The sequence below is a fragment of the Mus musculus genome, chromosome 2, assembly GCF_000001635.26.
Source record: "Mus musculus strain C57BL/6J chromosome 2, GRCm38.p6 C57BL/6J".
Classification (NCBI taxonomy): Eukaryota; Metazoa; Chordata; class Mammalia; order Rodentia; family Muridae; genus Mus; species Mus musculus.
This window is the reverse complement of record NC_000068.7, coordinates 167,006,488-167,014,628: the sequence shown is the minus strand read 5'-3', so window position 1 is coordinate 167,014,628 and position 8,141 is coordinate 167,006,488. Positions and strand designations below refer to the sequence as shown.

At 45.6% G+C, this 8,141-nt stretch overlaps 1 pseudogene; it reads left to right on the top strand.

Moving 5' to 3' along the window:
* Positions 5,574-7,695, top strand: Gm11470 (predicted gene 11470; annotated as a pseudogene).
* The last annotated feature ends 446 nt before the right edge of the window (positions 7,696-8,141 follow it).

Below are 8,141 nucleotides of genomic sequence, written 5' to 3'. Positions count from 1 at the left end.
TTCTTTTTTTTTTTTTAAAGATTTATTTATTATTATATGTAAGTACACTGTAGCTGTCTTCAGACCCACCAGAAGAGGGAGTCAGATCTTGTTACGGATGGTTGTGAGCCACCATGTGGTTGATGGGATTTGAACTCTGGACCTTTTGGTCTGTATCCCTTCTTTTCCACTGCCTCTGGTGAGTAGTAGACTACAAGAGAGGTTAAAGCATTTATGAACCATTATTAAAAGTACGGGTATGGGCTGGTGAGATGGCTCAGTGGGTAAGAGCACCCGACTGTTCTTCCGAAGGTCCAGAGTTCAAATCCCAGCAACCACATGGTGGCTCACAACCATCCGTAACAAAATCTGACTCCCTCTTCTGGAGTGTCTGAAGACAGCGACAGTGTACTTATATATAATAAATAAATAAATAAATAAAATCTTAAAAAAAAAAAAAAAAAAACATTAAAAGTACGGGTACTTGGGAGGCAGAGGCAGGCAGATTTCTGAGTTTGAGACCAGTCTGGTATACAAAGTGAGTTCTGGGACAGCCAGGGCTATATAGAGAAATCCTGTCTCAGAAAAAAAAAAAAAAAAAAAAAGCCAGGCATGGTGACACATGCCTTTAATCCCAGCACTTGGGAGGCAGAGGCAGGCAGATTTCTGAGTTCAAGCCAGCCTGGTCTACAAAGTGAGTTCCAGGACAGCCAGGGCTATACAGAGAAACCCTGTCTCAAAAAACCAAACCAGAGAAAAAAAAGAGAAAGAAAGAAAACAAAACAAAACAAAAAATACGGTCGAGAAAAAAAAATTAAAGCTACAACTGTGTCTGCATGCACACAGCTCTCCACCATGAAGACAATGAACAAAAGCGCTGAAATTGTAAGAACAGCCTAATTAAACGCTTTGTCATGGTGTCCCTTCACAGTAATAAAACAGTGACCAAGGACTCAGCGGTTAAGAGCACCAACTGCTCTTTCAAAAGTCCTAAGTTCAATTCCGAGCAATCATATGGTGGCTCACAACCATGAGTAATGAGATCTGACGCCCTCTTCTGGTGTGTGTGAAGAAAGCAATGGTGTACTCGTAACACAAAATAAATAAATCTTAAAAAAATAAAAAGCTGGGCATTGGTTGCACACGCCTTTAATCCCAGCACTTGGGAGGCAGAGGCAGGTGGATTTCTGAGTTCTAGGCAAGCCTGGTCTACAGAGTGAGTTCCAGCACAGCCAGGGCGATACAGAGAAACCTGTCTCGAAAAAAACAAAAACCAAAAAAAAAAAAAAAAAAAGCACAGGCAAAAAAACAGTGACCAAAAGAAACAAACCCACACTCATTTGAACAAGCATACACACATGTATGTGTCCCACATGTGCATACAAATAACCAAATAAAGGAAAGAAAACACTAAATTGTAATGCCATGGCCCCTGCTTAGACACCACCCTACTCTTAGAACAACAGGGTTTACCTACTCACGCCAACATTCTTTCTCTCATGCTTGCCCCTGAACTCACACAGATGAATCTCATTCTACCCAAAACCTATACATGGTCTGTTCCCTCTGTTTCAAATGCTGTTTCCTGGGCTGGAGAGATGGCTCAGCAGTTACGAGCACTGACTGCTCATCTGAATGTCCTGAGTTCAAATCAGGCCATGGCAACCACATGGTGGCTCATAACCACCTGTAATGAGATCAGATGCCCTCTTCCTGTGTGTCTGAAAACAGCTACAGTGTGTGCTTACATAAATAAATAAATAAATCTTTTTAAAAAAATAATAAAATGCTGTTTCCTCTGCTCAATACATGACTGGCTCTTTTTCATGGCAAACACTCTGTTCCAACGACACCTCCTAGGGGTATTGTCTTCTTGTGTACGCACATTATGTGTGGGTTAAGAGAGACCAGGCATGAGCTAGAGTAGCCCCATGGCTGTAACCCCTGGCTGTGAGGAGAGCTCTGCTCACCTGCCACCCAGTCTAGCCAATCAGCGAGCATTCAGTTTCGTGAGAGACCCTGCTTCGAAACCAAAGTGCATAGCAATGGGATAAATCACTCTGGCCTTCACACACCCACGTGTGGGTGCACACACAGATATACACATAGAAACACACACATCTCAGAACAAAAATAAATAATATACCTACCTGGCAGTGATGGTGCACGCTTTTAATCCCAGCTTTCAGGAGGCAGAGGCAGATCTCTGAATTAGAGGCTAGCCTGGCCTATGGAGCTAGTTCCTGGACAGCCAAGACTACACAAAGAAACTGTGGTGGTTTGAATATCCTTGGCCCAGGGAGTGGCACTATTAGGAAGTGTGGCCTTGTTGGAATGTGTGTCACTGTGAGGGTGGGCTTTGAGAAACCTCCCTCCTAACTGCCTGGAAGCCAGTCTTCTCCTTTTTTCCTTCAGAACAAAATGTAGAACTCTCAGCTCCTCCAGTGCCATGCCCTCCTGGATGTTGCCAGGCTTTTTGCCGTGATAATGGACAGAACCTCAGAATCTATAAACCAGCCCCAAGTAAATGTTGTCCTTTATAAGAGATGCCTTGGTTATGGTGTCTCTTCTCAGCAATGGAAACCCTAACTAAGACAGAAACTCTCCCTTTAAAAAATTAGATAGATAGGGCTGGTGAGATGGCTCAGTGGGTAAGAGCACCCGACTGCTTTTCCGAAGGTCCAGAGTTCAAATCCCAGCAACCACATGGTGGCTCACAACCATCCGTAACAAGATCTGACTCCCTCTTCTGGTGTGTCTGAAGACAGCTACAGTGTACTTACATATAATAAATAAATAAATCTTTTTAAAAAATTAGATAGATAGATAGATAGATAGATAGATAGATAGATAGATGATAGACAGACAAGGTTTGACAAGGTTCAGTGGCTGAAAACACTGCTTTTGCAAAGGACTAGGTTTGGTTCTCAGCACCAATACCTGAATTACCATCATCTGTAATGCCAGTTCCAAGGGATCCAACACCCTCTTTCAAACTCCAAGAGCACAAAACATGTGCATGGTACTTGTTTATTCCTGCATGCAAAATATTCACATACATTTTTTTTTTAAATCTAGCTGGACATGGTGGTACACACCTTTAATCCCAGCATTTAGAAGGCAAAGGCAGGAGCTGGTGAGATGGCTCAGTGGGTAAGAGCACCCGACTGCTCTTCCAAAGGTCCAAAGTTCAAATCCCAGCAACCACATGGTGGCTCACAACCATCCGCAACAAGATCTGACTCCCTCTTCTGGAGTGTCTGAAGACAGCTACAGTGTACTCATATATTAATAAAATAAATCTAAAAAAAAAAAAAAAAAAGAAGGCAAAGGCAGGGTAATCTCTGAGTTCCAGGACAGCCCTGGCTACACAGAGAAACCCTGTGGGGTGTGTGTGTGTGTGTAGGGGGAATCTAAAAATAATTACAACAAATATTTTTCTTCATGTCTATACCTTTGACATTTGAGGCTGGTGGGAAGCTGTAAGATGCTTGCTTACAGCATTCTCTACCCACCAGATGTCAGTGGCATCTCCTTCCCCTGCTCTGACGATCAAAGGTCCCCAACAGAAAATCTGCTACTTGGAACAGCATCAGCATCTCCAGGTCCCTGCACTGGGGATTGCCCAGGTGTGACACAGTTATTCTGCCTGCTGGCACTAGAAAGCTTTTGTGTTTAGCCTGGACTACTCAAAACAACAAAACGATACAAAAACAAAAAACAAACAAAACCAGCCAACAACAGAATAACACGCAGGGTCGTTAACAACAACAAGGAGAAAAAATATTTACATGTTACCTGTTTTTTGAGAAAGTTTGTCCATTTCATTCTTGGATTTTTTTGTATTTTTTATGACAAACACATTGGCCAACTAAGTGTAGCCAATTTGATGAACAGATGGGCCTATGCGCTGTGGGTAGAAGAGAAGTTTATTCTTAGATACAAAGTTATTCTTTATTCTTGGCAGTTCACTTTGTCTTTGTGAAGTCTTCCTCTTGCCCTTAAAGGGAGTTGGGGACACAAGCCCAGGGCATTTTCAGTCACTACCAGGTATTCTATTATATTCTCTTGATCAGTAGAGTACAATAGTTTCTTTTGAGATTGAAACATTCAATCCTGCAGAGAAGCTTAAACAGAATAGTAAACAAGTCAAAATAGATTCCAGAAGTCCACAAAACTGAGCAGATCCACGAGGCCCCTCCCAGGCAGAGTAAGCAGTAATAGTAGCAAAGATTCTCAGACAAGCCCAACCTGCAAAGACTGTGATCAGACCAGGTGCCTGGAAAAAAAGCAGAAACCAGCTAAGCTTCCTGTAAGAGCTTTAGACCAACTGAGTCACCTGGAAGGGACACTCTTCAACCTGTTGACCTGCCTGCAGGCTGTGCAGTGAGCTCCAGGTTCCTAGCTTTGTGAACTGTCACCTGTGCTGGGTGAGCTATGGTCACACAGCTGTCTTTGAGTCATTCCTGGTCCTGTTTGAAGTAGAAACTTACGGGCTCTTCGGATATAGTCAGTTGTGTTGAATGGTGTTTTGCTGGGGCAAGAAGTAAAGAAGTGTTTTCCTGAAGTGGACACGGGTGAATGACTAAGGCAGACTCCTGAAGCAACATTTCACCAAAACAGACACAGGAGAGAGGTTGTTCTGCTAAAACAACACATGAAAAGACATGTGATAAAAGATTCTGGCTGTGTGTGGTGGCACACGCCTTTAATTCCAACACTTGGGAGGCAGACGCAGGTGAATTTCTGAGTTAGTGGCCAGCCTGGTCTACAGAGTGAGTTCCAGGACAGCCAGGGCTATACAGAGGAAACCCTGTCTCAAAAAAAAAAATTCTTTACTAACCAAATTCATGTGTTGGTCCACCTTACATTGAGTAGTTAAGCTCCATTTGTTAGGACTCTGAAGACTTGGGCTGATTGGATATGTGTGCTGAGGCAAGACAGAGATAAGACGACAAGGACTGTGGAGAACACATGTTTGGAGGGTATAAATAGGAATGGATGAAGTGACGAGACAGAGCTTGGCTTGCTGGTACAGCTGGTGTAACGCTGTGGGTCTCCATTCTTTGCTGATCTTTGCTTCACAGTGGAGAACTTAACCTGGTGTTCTTTTTGGTCCTTCTTGTTGACTCGAACAAAGCTGAGGCCTGTCTGTCTGAACTGGACTGCTGGTGTATCTGTGAAGTGTTTGTAAGTAAATCGAGCTTCCACTGCTGACCTGTGAACTGAATTGCCGATTTCCAGACAACACAGACGGGAGTTGCTCCAAAGAACTTTTCTAGACAGGTTCACTTCCCCCGTATCCTTTCTTTTCTACCACCTCTGGTAGGTGGTGGTCTACAAGGGAGGTTAAAGTATTTAAGAACCATCATTAAAAATAGGATTTTGAGAAGAGGTGAGTCTTCCTGAGTGCCTGTTGCAGGTATCTGTCTGTGTGGTCAGCTTGATGCTTTCCCAGAGAAATCCCAAGGTGAAAAATAGGCAAAGAGGCTTCCAGCCTAGAGAAGTGTACAGCTTTGGAGGAGGCCTAATGTGACAGCAGGGGAGGCGGGGAAAGGTCTTGGGAAAACACCCCTGATCCTGCCTTGTTTATCAGTACCAGGGAGGCCCCTGGGCCATCAGGAGAAGCTGAAAGAGAAGCACTGCCACAGAGCCAAGATTCTCAACCTAAAGCTTCGAGAGGCAGAGCAGCAGCGTGTGAAGCAGGCAGAGCAGGAGCAGCTTCGGAAGGAGGAAGGTCAGGTCCGTCTGCACAGCCTGGAGCCCCTGCAAGAGGAGGTCCTGCAGCTCAACCTCTAGTCAGCACAAAGACCTGCTGGATGTGGACCTGGTGCCCTCCAGATCCTGGGTAACCAACTGTATGGCCTCATCTCCGGCATCATTTTGCACCACCTTGGAAAGTGGTTTTCCCACAGCAGAGAACTAAGCTGAGGCAGAGCGAGCCCTACAGGAAATGCGGGACCTCCTCTCAGATTTGGAGCGGGAGATCACCAGAGCCTCTCAAGTGAAGAAGAAGCATGAAGAGGAGGCCCAGGTCAAGCTGCAGGAGTCAGCGGTGCAGCAGGGGCCAGGGGCTCCCACCCAGACCTCTGCACCCAGCCCAAGCCCAGCAGGAACACAGAATGAAGAGCTGCAGGTGAAGGTACAAGATAGCACGATGCAGTGGTACCAGCAACTTCAGGATGCTTCTGCCAAGTGTGTGTTGGCCTTCGAGGACCTGACCAGCAGCAAGGATAGTCAGATCAAAAAGATAAAGATGGGGGCTGGTGAGATGGCTCAGCAGGTAAGAGCACCGGACTGTTCTTCCGAAGGTCCTGAGTTCAAATCCCAGCAACCACATGGTGGCTCACAACCATCCCTAACGAGATCTGACTCCCTCTTCTGGTGCGTCTGAAGACAGCTACAGTGTACTTACATATAATAAATAAATAAATCTTTAAAAAAAATCCTTTAAAAAAAAAAGAAAGAAATCCAGCCCTTATTAAAAGGGCTGGTGAGATGGCTCAGTGGGTAAGAGCACCCGACTGCTCTTCCGAAGGTCCGAAGTTCAAATCCCAGCAACCACATGGTGGCTCACAACCATCCGTAATGAGATCTGACTCCCTCTTCTGGAGGGTCTGAAGACAGCTACAGTGTACTTACATGTAATAAATAAAATAAATAAATAAATCTTTTTTTAAAAAGATAAAGATGGACTTGCAGAAGGCAGCCACCATCCCAGTGAGCCAGATCTCCACCATTGCAGGTTCAAAGCTGAAGGAGGTCTTACACAAGATCCATAGCCTTCTCTCTGGAAAGCCTGTTCAGTCTGGTGTCTGTCACTCTTAACCCTCAGGGGCTGGACTTTGTCCAGTACAAACTGGCAGAGAAATTTGTGAAACAAGGGGAGGAGGAAGTGGCCTCTCACCAGGAAGCGGCATTCCCCATTGCAGCGGTGGCTTCTGGTATCTGGATGCTCCATCCTAAAGTGGGAGACCTCATTCTTGCTCATCTCCACAAGAAGTGTCCATACTCCGTTCCTTTCTACCCAGCTTTCAAGGAAAGGATGGCTTTGGAGGACTATCAACGGAAGCTTGGCTACCAAGTGACGCATTCCAAGGTTGAGCAACAGGATAACTTTCTAAAATGCATGTCTGGGATGATCTGTCTGTATGCCGCCATCATCCAGCTCCAGTGGCCATATGGGAAGCGGCAGGAGGCTCATCCTCATGGCTTAAATCATGGCTGGCGCTGGTTGGCACAGGTCTTACACATGGAGCCTCTCTCAGATGTGACAGCCACCCTCGTGTTTGACTTCTAGGAGGTGTGTGGGAACGCACTCATGAAGCAGAACCAGGTCCAGTTCTGGAAGATGATACTTCTCATCCAAGAGGACTACTTCCCCAGAATTGAAGCCATCACGAGCTCAGGACAGATGAGCTCTTTCATACGTCTGAAGCAGTTCTTGGAGAAATGCCTGCAACGCAGGGAGACTCCTGTGCCCAGAGGCTTTCTGACAACCTCCTTCTGGCGCTCCTGATGTCCTCCGTCACACTGTGTGGCAGGAGGGGCAACAATAAAGCAACCGAGACAGCGGGCTTGGAAGAATCACGTCAGATTGAGGAAGTGATCAGTGTGTTTTTATATATCTGTACCCCGTGAATAAGGCTTTTATAGTTCACAGCCTTTGTCAGTCCCGTGTCAGGTTTGGTAGTTCTATAGGCGGGTGTCACAGACAGACAGAGAAGTGGCCTTTCTAATTCTCACAGGTTACAAGAAGAGGTAAGAAGGGGCACTTAGCACTTGGCTGCACTTGGTCTCTAGTGTCTGTCGCTCAGGGAGCTGGTGATTCTTTATCTGCTTGACTCGGACCTGTAGTGAGTCCACCATTTTCCCTCCACGCTGTCCCACTGTTCATACACATAGAAAGAATAAGCCTCCTAAGAGTCCCTTAAAGTATCAGGTACTGTTTGCAGTCTGGGGATGAGGTAAAGTACTTACACTGTGTGGCTTGTGGCGTATGTGTGTATTCAGAAGACACGAATGATGTTGGTATGGACTGAACCCCAGAGTGTATCAGGGATTGGGTATATGGATCATGACTGGGAGCATGCACTGTAGAGAACTCTGTCCCCTTGATTTGGAATTTGACCCCTGGCTGGCTGAGGGTGCTGTACTAGATT